Genomic DNA, 12,502 nt, shown 5'->3' with positions numbered 1-12,502 from the left:
CGTGTAGACGATAAGCAAGTGGGAGAGAAAGAGCTATCGTATAGCAAGGGTACTTATCGTTTAGAAGAAGCTACACGATCATGTAGGTTTTACTAAGCAATTGTTTAATTAAAGGTAGAATATCGTTTAGAAAATGCGACACACTATGCAATTGTTTAGGAAAGCTAAACGATTGTTTAGGGACAGGCGTGCGATCATTTAGGTGCTGGTGTGCGATCGTTTAGACGATGAACAACTATCGTATAGGCTCTCAAGCTAGGCGATCGTTACGTTTTCACACCGATTGCGAATTTTCGAACCTTTTTCCAAATGAAACAAATTTTCATTTTATTCTTCGGTTACAATAACTGACTTCGGATTCTCCCACTAACGCATGACCGGGGAGAGGTTTTCGGCCAATTATCATATAATTAACCAATTTAATAATTAATGAATATAATCATATTATATTCTTACCCTATAGTTTGATATCACATATAGTATCTACTATAGTAATTTCTCCTCCACTTGATATAAATCATATTTATATCTAATTTTCTCCAAAATAATGTATCTCATACATTTAGTCAGTTATATCATATATAATTAACCAGTCCAATTATATCATATATAATCAAACTCCCTCTTGTCAATTTGAACATTTCAAACTAAGCCAAACACTGATTTTCGACTTTATCCAAGCTACCCGGGAGACCTAATGGACCTGTGGCTCGAAGCTCCAATGGTCTATAAATAGTTGACTAAATTCTTTAACCACGAGATCCACCATCCGTTAACTGTCATCATTCCACTAAAGGCCTCTAAAGGTCCATAAAACATTTCAATTTTTTTTTTTTTTTTTTTTTTTTTTTTTTGCATTGGTTTGGTGGGATTTACTGCATTATGAATGTTATGGTTTGCAATTGAATGTTTTTTTTTTTTGCAATATTTGGTCTTAGATTTAGATTTTGATATGATCAATGTAAAGGCCCCTATGTTTTTTGGGCATTATTGTTGTAAATCATTCTCCTGTAAGTCCGAGTCTAGAATTAGGGTTCATGTCGATGAAGATCGAGATCAATTTGGCCAAAAATCGCAATTTTACCGACATTTTGCTACACAATTATGTAGAGAACTAGGGTTAGCAAAGCGGATTTGGTGCAACTGTGGTTTAGTTGGTGGTCTGATTCGGTTGGCTTGGATTAGTTCGTAGGTTGGTGACCCGGTTCATGTCGATTTAAGTTGGTCTAGTCCGATTCTAGAGTAGCAAAAGAAATTTTAGGTCAAAATTAGCTAAATTAGTGTAATTTATTGCTTTATTTTATCTTATAGGCCAAAATTGCAGGTTCATGCATTTTTTGTATATTAGAAGTGTTATAATGTATGGTATGAAATACATGATTTATAATTTCAAGATATATTTAATGTATGTGATATGTTAAATATATGAAATTGGAGAAGCATGTTGCATGACATTAATTAGAAAATATAATTAGTTATATTTATTAATATATATGAATATGCTTGGTTGATTTTCATAATATTATATAAGTGTTATTTTTAATTGAAAAGCAATATGCATTAAGCTTGACACATCTAGAATTTAATATAATGGTTATATTAAAGTCATGACATGCATGTAATATGATTTCATTTTTTAGTTAGAATATGATTGTTAATTAATTAAAATCATAATCAGCATATTATAGGACTAGTGATTAAAATTTGTAACAGATATAAAAATTAATGATTAGCAACCATTAACCTATAACAAAGAGTTGCATGCAAACATAGGATCTTAGAAAAAATATATTAATTTTAAATTGTTTAAAATTAATTAGATCTAAGATCACATTTCTAATTAGATTAGAATAATTACTTAGTTTCTTTTAAAATAGTTTTAAAATTGACTAAGTAGGAAAAATAGGATTAAAGTTATAAGGGAACGGAAAAATAGGATTAAAGTTATAAGGGAACTCAATCGATATAGTTTTGTCTAGATTGAAGATATTTAAGTTGACGGTTTACATAACACCTCGAACTGGATCAGAACCTGAGTTGAATTAATAGATATCCTATTAGCATGCAATGTAACAAGGTAAATTAAATGGTTTAATACATCTAGAACTTTAGTATGACGATCTTATTATAAGAGTTATAATAGGCATAAACTTAGATTCATTAGCTAGAATTTAGCTAAGTATAACAAAAGCCTAAAATAATTAGAATATTTTAGTGGGAGAAAAATGGTATATAAGATATATCATTTTTACACTCTCACGTCCCTAAGAGTTCATACTGTGAGATCCATGCTCGACTTCGTGTCATCCTAGGTGCAGCCTCCCTTCGAAAAGCATTTGCATGGGTTGATATCAAGGTGAATAAGGGAAATGTTCAGAGTAAGTGGGAGAAGGTCACATGTAAACATATCCTATGGTCTCCTTCATCAGGTTACACCGTAAGATTCTTATGATCGGCCTGCGTGTCTTCCCAGAGCGACCATCCCTTTGGAGGGCATGATCATCAATTTTAGAACAATGCAAACTTTAGAAATGGATAGGATTTCTTAGTTAATTTTCAACAGTTGTCTTTCCTAACGGTAGCCTATTGAAGCATACCTCTGAAATTCGAAAATTAAAGGGTTACACTTACATGATAAATTAAACGAATTAATGAATCCTTGACCAAATTAATGGTAGCTAAGAGCTATAGGAATAAGAGTTATTCTAAAATTAGTAATTAGTCGAGTCTTAATTCAGGGGAAGGACAAATGATCACCCTTCGATGGCTGTTGTCCTAAACATCTGAAGTATCGTTGCAAAATCAAATCAATAGTTTATTTAGGGTTCTATGTTTGCCTAGTTTTGCTAAACTGATTGGATGTTTTGTGTGACAGGTTTAAGCAAAGATAACTAAAACAGTCATTTGTTTGTTTATTTTTTAGCATGTCTTCCTCTATTATCGCTTTACTTAAAAATGAGAAATTAATCGGCAAAAATACGCGACGTGGAAATTGAACTTGAATACGATTCTTGTTATCGATGATCTTCAGTTTGTCTTATTTGAGGAGTGTACTCAGGTCCCCGCTCGAAATGCACCCTTAAATGTCAGGGATTCATATGATCATTGGACAAAGGCCAATGAAAAGGCACGACTCTATATCTTGTCGAGTCTATGTAATGTACTCAACAAGAAGCATGAGGCCATGCTTACTACTCGTGAGATCATGGAGTCCCTCTAGGGTATGTTTGGGCAACTGTCCATTCAGATTCAACATGAGGCACTTAAATACATTTATAATGCACGTACGAAGGAAGGCCAACCAGTTAGAGAACATGCTCTCGACCTGATGGTCCATTTCAACGTGACTAAAATGAACGGGGTGGTCATTGACGAGCAAAGTCAGATGTCTTTTATTCTGAAATCTATTTTGAAGAGCTTTCTTTAATTCCCTAACAATACGGTTATGTATAAAATCCAATACACCATAACGACTTTCCTAAATGAGTTGTAGACCTATCAGTCTCTTATGAAAGGAAGAGACCGGTAGAAAGAGAGGTAAATGTTGCCCATTCTAGAAAGTTCTATAAGAGTTCATCCCCATGAACTAAGTCCGTACCTTCATCTTCTAGTCTTAAGAAGGTCCAAAAGAAGAAAGGAGAATAGAGGAAGGCTCTCTCCACTGGGAAGAGTAAGGGAAAGGCCAAGGTGGCTGATGACCAAAATTTATAATCTTTATTATTTATTATGCATGCACTGTGATGATAGATATTATGGTACAAGCTTATGTTGCCATAAACTTGTGAGGATAAAAATGGATCTATCTTTATCTATTGCGCTGATGAATGAATGAAAGTTATGATCTGTGCTATGCGCTCAAGTGTTTTGCGATAAAGATATTTTGCGATACTACGTTCTAAGTGTATGCGTTGATAGTGATATATTTCGTAGTATGCGATGATATAGTGCGTGTCACAAGTTTCCTTGCGTTGAAACCAAGTATAATTCCAACGCAAGTTTCTCAGAATAATCTGAGGTCGAACATGGGGATTGTTGTCGTTAGATGCGATACTAATGTGATATATGCGACCAGTTATAATAAAGAATAAATAATTTGGTTTTGACAGAAATGTAAATTGCGTTGAAAGTAAAATGCATTGTAAATAAAATGCATTGATAAAGTAAATGTCTAAACTACTATGATACAGGGTGAGAACTAGCTATGAAGTTGTACAAAAGAATCTAATGAATGCGATGGCAAGCCTTATGAATGAGGCAGAAAGAGAGTGAGTAGAGAGAAAGAACATCGCAAATTCGTCAATCGCGTTAAGGACGCAACTAAGGTTCCGCTTTCCCTTGGCTTACACCTTTCAGTGATCGGTCGCGTTCCCATACATCTATGGTGAAACAGAGATGAACGTAATGAATGCAAGGTTGTTTCCATCTCTAGAAATACTTCTTGCTTTAGTTAACGCATTCTTCCAACCCTATATTGATAGGCGGAATAACATCTTCACTTCTACTCTTACAAGTGAAGATGCCATTGAGCATGTTTTAGCTAAACTTAGCCGATTACCTTAACACAGATTAACTCACTCCCTTAATTCTTCTTTTTTACCCATGGGATTAAGAACACATCATGGAGAAAATGGATGATAAATGTATGGAAAGGGACAGAGAGATGATAATGATAATGATAATCACATTTAAATCTAAAGATAAGCGTTTGATACATGATTTGTGAATGACAGATTAAAGAAGATGAACACAGAAGATGAATTGAAAGAATAGAAACAAATATGGAAAGCGTGTCAACTTCTTGACACAATTCCCGATCGGAGACTTTTTGCATGTCGGCGTATGGATGAAATGGAGAGGAAAGCTTCTCTCTCAGGCTTGCTTTCCCGGTAGAAGTGACCCTTTTGCATAGAGCTTCAGCTTCGGGAATCGGAAGAATTCCTTGCTTGGAGACTCACTTTTCGACCTTATCTCGTCGTTCTCCCGGATTTTCTTTGTAAAGACTCTTTAGACTAGCCTCTCAACAACTTGCAATGAATTCAAGGAAGCTATTTATAGACAAGACCTTGGCTCTTTGAATTTGTGGTCCCACTGTATAATTCTGATAATTCCTGCCATGGCGTAATGGAAAATTCCTCTCTGCTCCACGATCAATCTGTCAGAATTACACAACAAAAAGCTGTACACTTGTCAGAATCGTCTGCGAATGCGTTACTCTTTACATCTTCGATCAATCGCCGCATATGGTGTTACTTTTTATTACCGCATGCGGTTGAAATGCATTGAACTCTAGAGTCCATGATCGATTGTCGCATACGCCATTTCTTCGTTCTTGATCGATTGGCGCATGCGATGTAGATGCGTTATACATTTTGTCTTCAAGCCATTAACGCATGCGGTGACCAATTTCCTGCAAAACAGAGATTGAAGCATTCTATTTCGCCATCGTAATGGGGTTAGTGGATGCATTTACGACATTTTATAATTTTTCGTATTTCTCAGCCAATTCTTATACTATCGATGCAAATTTCCTCTCTTTTTGCCGCAATATCTAAATAAAACAACATAAATAACTTGTATTTCTATAAGTTATCAGTGGCCGAAAAGGGCATGTGCTTTCACTTTAATGTGGAAGGTCACTGGAAGTGAAACTGTCCAAAGTACCTTGTTGAGAAGAAAAAGGAAAAAGAAGGTAAATGTGATTTACTTGTTTTAGAAATATGTTAAGTGGAAAATGACCATAATGCCTAAGTACTTGATTCAAGAGCCACTGATCATGTTTGTTCTTCTTTACAGGGAACTAGTTACCTTCCAGCAACTTGTTAAGGGTGAAATGACGCTCAAGGTTGGAACTGGAGACGCCATTTCAGCTCGTGTAGTAGGAGTTATGAAGTTATTTTTTGAAAATAGATTTCTGTTCTTAGAAAGTCTTTATATTATTCCTAAAATGAAAAAGAACTTAGTATCTATTTCCTTCTTAATCGAACATATGTATTCAATATTTTTTTACAAGTAATGAAGCGTTCATTTCAAAAAATGAGGTACATATTTGTTTGGCTAAATTAGAAAACAACTTGTATGTATTAAGACCAACCAAAACAAAAGCACTTTTAAATCATGAGATGTTTAAGACTACTAATACTCAAACTAAAAGGCAAAGAATTTCTCAAAGTAACAATAATACTAATCTTTCACACTTAAGATTAGGTCACATTAATCTCGATAGTATCAAGAGATTGGTAAAGAATGGACTTCTAAGCGAGTTAGAAGACGATTCATTACCTCTATGTGAATCTTACCTTGAGGGTAAAATGACTAAAAAACCTTTTAGTGGAAAAGGTTATAGAGCCAAAGAGCCCTTAGAGCTCATACATTTGAATCTTCGTTGTAAAAGCTCGAGGAGGGTACAAACACTTTATCTCTTTTATATATGATTATTCAAGGGATGGTTACTTATACCTAATGGAACATAAGTCTGAAACCCTTGAAAAGTTCAAGGAGTATAAGGCAGTAGTTGAAAATATGTTAGGTAAAACTATTAAAACACTTCGATCTGATCGAGGTGGAGAGTATATGGATTTAAGATTCCAATACTATATGATAGAACATGGAATGCAATCTCGACTCTGAGCACCTGGTACACCTCAGCAAAACGGTGTATCAGAAAGGAGAAATAGAACCTTGTTAGACATTGTTCGTTTTGTGATGAGCCATGCTCAATTCCCTAGCTCGTTTTAGGGGTATACAGTAGAGATCGTAGTTCAATCTTGAACAACGTTTTATCGAAGAGTGTTTCTGAAACACCTTTCGAGTTATGGAAGGGGAATAAACCTAGTATGTGCTACTTCAGGATATGGGGTTATCCAGCACATGTGCTAGTGACAAATCCTAAGAAATCAGAACCTCGTTCAAGATTATGCAAATTTTTTGGTTACCCTAAGGAAACGAGAGGTTGTCTATTCTTCGATCCACAAGAAAACAAAGTGTTTGTATCGACAAATGCTACATTCTTAGGAAAATACCACATGAGAGATCATAAACCACGAAGCAAATTAGTATTAAATGAAGCTACTGAAGAATCAACAAAAGTTGTTGATGATGATGTTGCTCCTTCATCAAGAGTTAATGGAAGGACTAGCACTTCAAATCAGTCTCGTCCTTCTCAATCGCTCAGAGTGCCTCGATGTAGTGGGAGGGTTGTAGCACAACCTGACCGTTACTTTGGTTTAACTGAAACCCAGGTTGTCATACCAGATAATGGTGTTGAGGATCTATTGTCTTATAGGCAAGAAATGAATGACATAGACAAGGACCAATGGGTCAAAGCCATGGACCTTGAAATGGAGTCGTTGTACTTCAATTCAGTATGGGATCTTGTAGATCCACCTGAAGAGGTTAAACTCATAGGGTGTAAATGGATCTACAAGAGAGAGATATGTGGCTGGGAAGGTACAGACCTTCAGCTAGACTCGAGCAAAGGGTTATACCCAAGGGGAAGGGGTTGACTATGAAGAAACTTTTTTCTCTATTACTATGCTTAAGTCTATAAGGATTCTCTTATTCATAGCCACATATTATGAATATGAGATATGGTAAATGGATGTTAAGACAACCTTTCTGAATGGAAATCTTGAAGAGAATATCTTTATGTCTCAGCCTGAGGAGTTCATAGCCCAAAGTCAGGAGCAAAAAGTTTGCAAACTGAATCGATCTATTTATAGGTTGAAACAAGCATCCAGATCTTGGAATATTAGGTTTGATACTGCGATTAAATCCTTTGGTTTTTTACCAAAACTTGACGAGCCTTGTGTGTACAAGAAAATCAACAACAATAAAATAGCTTTCTTAGTACTTTTTGTGGACGATATCCTACTCATTGGGAATGATGTAGGATATATTACTAATGTTAAAAAGTGGCTAGCAGCCCAATTTCAAATAAAAGATTTAGGAAAGGCGTAGTATGTTCTTGGGATCCAAATCATTAAGGATCGTAAGAATAAAAAGCTAGCTATGTCTCAAGCAACTTATATCAACAAGATGTTGATTCGATATTGATGCAGAACTCTAAGAAGGGTTCATTGCCTTTCAGGCATATAGTTCACTATTCTAAGGAATAGTGTCTTAAGACACCTCAAGAAGTTGAGGACATGAGATGTATTCCATATGCCTTAGCTGTAGGTAGCTTAATGTATGTTATGCTCTGCATTAGGCGTAACATTTGTTATGCAATGGGAATAGTCAGTAGGTACCAGTCCAATCTAGGGTTAGACCACTGGACTGTGGTTAAGAATATCCTCAAGTATCTTAGGAGAACGAGAGACTATATGATCGTGCATGGAGCTAAGGATTTGATCCTTATGGGATACATGGACTATGATTTCCAAATTGACAAAGATTCTAGGAAGTCCACATCAGGATTAGTGTTCACCATGAACGGGGGAGCTGTAGTATGGCATAAAATCCAGCAAGGATGCAATGTAGACTTAATCATGGAGGTTGAGTATGTAGCTGCTTGTGAAGTAGCAAAGGATGCAATTTGGCTAAGGAAGTTCTTAGGCTGTTTGGGGCATTGAGATGATATAGAATATAGGGAGTTCTGATTTCTAGAGAGTTTTGATGTATTGGGAGTTTTGATGTCTGGAGAGTTCTGATGTATGAGGAGTTCTGATCGAGTATGAACGATCAAGTTTGATCGAGTATGTTCAAACATTGAGATGATATATGATGAAAGGAAAATGATGGTGAGATACGAAACACGTTCCAAAAATGGGCCCACAAACAATTTCGATGAGATAGAATAATAGGCCTCCAAACACTGAGATGATATAGGATGTGGAGATATACCATCTCATGTTGGGCCCCTAAGCAACCCCTAAGTGATTTGGAAATTGTTCCAAACATGAACTTATCGATCACCTTATACTGTGAAAATAGGCTATGGCCAACTTAAAAGAACCTCGTAGTCACAAACGTGGAAAGCACATTGAGAGGAAATATCACCTGATACGGGAGATTGTGCAACGAGGAGATGTGATCGTCACAAAGATCACTTTGGAGCACAATATTACTAATCCATTTACGAAGACTCGCTCTGCTAAAGTGTTCGAGAGTCATCTAGAGAATCTAGGTTTACGAGATATATAGATTGTGTAATCTAGGGCAAGTGGATATGTGTAATGGGTATGAGATGTCCTGGTTTATTATATTTTACTTTGTATTTATAACATCTTTGCTGTTCCATGTAATGCACATCCCACTAACTAGAGTTTTAGCTTAAGTGGGAGTTTGCTAGGTTTTATACCAAAAAACTCGTAGATAGTGAATGTAATTAAATGACCACCATTAATAAATAGTTATTAATGCTTTTATCAATAAGTGTTATTGATGTTTTATTTAATTTTGTCTTATTTTCCCTAAAATCCAATAAACTAACATCCTAGACTATCTTATGAGTCTTGAATTGTATGTAGAGACATATAGGGATCAATGTTCAAGATATAGCCTACAGGGTCTATAGTATAGGGATAAGGTTGAGTACCTTATTCTGGTAACATTATAGATATGACCCACTTTGTATTTGATACAAATGTAGTGATCCAACGCATTCGTGTAGGAGACATGCGAGTGGAAGTATCCTGTGCAATGAGTTTGCACAAGACCAGACCGCGAAATAGTAACCACTAGTTGTAACTCCGTTGACTAGTTAGGTTTCGACAACTTAGTCTTACTCTTGAGAATATTATGTACTCTTATTCATGAGGTATGGTCCTTTGATTTGTATGGGTGAGCATTACCAGTTTGCCAACTCATGCCTACTATTTTGGGGATAAAACCTAGTGGATAGCTGGGAACATAATCATACAAGATGGATTTCATTCCTACCCGATTTCAAGGTAAGTAGATAAGTGTTCCCTTGAGTGGTGTCTTCAGGACTTGAACAAAGTATCCTACCCTCTCACTGGCCCGAGAAGGGCTTTTGTTTATTGGTTGGACCACAAATAGGTTGTTCATTAGAATAGCACTGATACTTAAGAATGTAGAGGTAACCTAGGGGTAAAACGGTAATTTGACCCAGCTAGTATTACGAACACTTGTGAAAGACTAATTTACTGTTATTGGTCTATATCCATGGACACAGAAACATATCTATAGTGAGAAGAGTGCAACTGTGGGTCTTTAGTGAAGTATACCCACAGTTAGCGAATATTGATTAATTTGGTTAATGAGTTTAGCCAAGTAATCTCACATTGTTGGAGCTTCTAAACTGCAGATCTATTAGGTCCCCTTCCTAGCTTTTAAAGGGTATTGAGGTAATTTGTCATTAAATTGAATTTAAAATGTTCAAATTCAGAATTGGGAATTTTTTAATGTATGTTAATACATTTTAATATAAAGTTTAATTTCGACTTTATTATTAATTTTGGATATGATTCAAAATTGATAAATGAGAGAATGAAATATTTGAAAGGAGTTAAAATATTAATTTAATATGAATAAGATTCATATTGAAAACTATATGTTAAAAATAATGTGCATTGGATGCGCATTAAAACTATAGGTTAAATGAGAGAAATATTTTTGAATATGATTCAAACGGGAAATTAAATTAAATATGTGATATTTAATGGGATGATTAATTAATTGAAGAATTAATTAATTAAAATAAATTAAAATTTGAATTTAATTAAATTGATTAAATCAAAACTATATGTAAAAATTAATGTATTATAGATGCACATTAAAACTATAGGTTATGTGAGAGGAAAAATAAATATGATTTAATTAATTAAATTTAATTTAATTTAAATTAAACAAATCAACTCCCCATTTTAGGGAAGTTACGAGAAACGTACGATCAATCCCACGTTTTTCTCTCTATCACCATCCCCCTCTCTAACAAAATTATTTTGTTTTGCAGAGGAAGGAGAAGATTCTCAAGATCTTTGTGTATGTTTTCTTCTTCCTGAGAAAAGAAAGAAAAAACCATTCTGTGATATTCCCAAATCCAAAAGAGAGAATCCCACAATTCTCCATAGCTTCAATTCACTGCAAGAATAGGGAGGTTTCCAAGTGGTGATGCCCAATCCCAATTCAACAGAGAAATTCTACAGAATTGTCAAAAAGTTTTCAAGGTAGGGTTTCTTCCCCTCTATAACGAGTCTTTTTGGGAATAACATGTTTAATCGTTATCTTTTATTCCAATGCAATATATATATATATTAAATACCAATTTAAAAAAAAAAAACGAAATTCTTTTATGTTTTGGCTTCCGTTGTGCCTTAGGATTTTCATCCCTTCAGAAACAACCTTGCGCTCTTAAGTACCTCATTCATGCATCATAGAGATATGACAAGTGTGGCTAGCCACCGAGAGGTGTGCGAAAACTAGGAGTTATGAGCTAGGATAAATTCCTTTGACGAAGCTTGGTAATGCGATAATGATCTTCTCCCAAACCCTATATTCTCCATACATTTTCTTTAGGTCCAGTCTGTTGCTTTCTTCATTCTCTCATTCGAGTGTCTTAGAACGTTTTCGATAACCTAAAATTTAGTTCATCGCATGTTTCAAAGCACACACACAAAAAATTAGCTTCATCATATAGATCACATTTATTTAACACAATTGTTGCAGATCCCCGAGTTCGACCTTAGGTCATCCTAAGAAACTCACAATCAGGTTTCACTAGGCATATGATCGAGAAAACTTGTGATTGATGCATGCTCATTACACTATGACGCATACTATTAATAACGCATATTGATCGTAGTGTAGTTCAGAAATCATCGCATATTTTGAAGAGCAACAAGTTTTTGGTGTCGTTGCTAGGGATTAAACTCGGGTCACCCACGTGACAGGTGGGAGTACTCACCACTATACTACAACGGAAGAGTTGTAGTACGGAGAAGCACAAAGTAGGGTTGCATTGCCGACTGTACCGTGGAGGCAATGTATATAACAGCTTGTGAAGCATAGAGGTAGCATATATAGTGACTTGTGAAGATACTAAGGAGGTTGTATGGCTTTGGAAATTTTTTACTAATGTGGAAGTTATTCCATACATGTCAAGGCCCATCACCTTTTATTTTAATAATAGTGGTGTTGTGATTAATTCTAAGGACCCTAGGAGCCACAATCAAGGAAAACAAATAGAGTGCAAATATCTTCTCATACGGGAGATTATGCATCAAGGGGACGTGATTATCATGAAGATCGCTTCAGAGCACATTGTTTCTGATTCATTTAAAAGGCTCAAATGGCTAAATGAGGATCACTTAGAGAGTCTGGGTCTATGAGGCATGTATCATCTAGTTTATGGCAAGTGGGAGGAATTACAGGACGCATAGTGTATGCCTTAGTTTATTTTTTTGTGTATTGTACTTAGCTTCTGTAATTTGTTTTTGTACACCCCACTAGCTTGAGGATAAGTGGGAGATTTTTGGGATTGATGTCCTAAATCTCGTTGTCTTGTGGTTTTTAATTTTTATTTATACAAACATATTATTTA

This window comes from Benincasa hispida, chromosome 8 (genome assembly GCF_027475165.1).
Source record: "Benincasa hispida cultivar pf3 chromosome 8, pf3_genome.v1.1, whole genome shotgun sequence".
Classification (NCBI taxonomy): domain Eukaryota; kingdom Viridiplantae; phylum Streptophyta; class Magnoliopsida; order Cucurbitales; family Cucurbitaceae; genus Benincasa; species Benincasa hispida.
Note: the sequence above shows the minus strand (reverse complement) of the source record.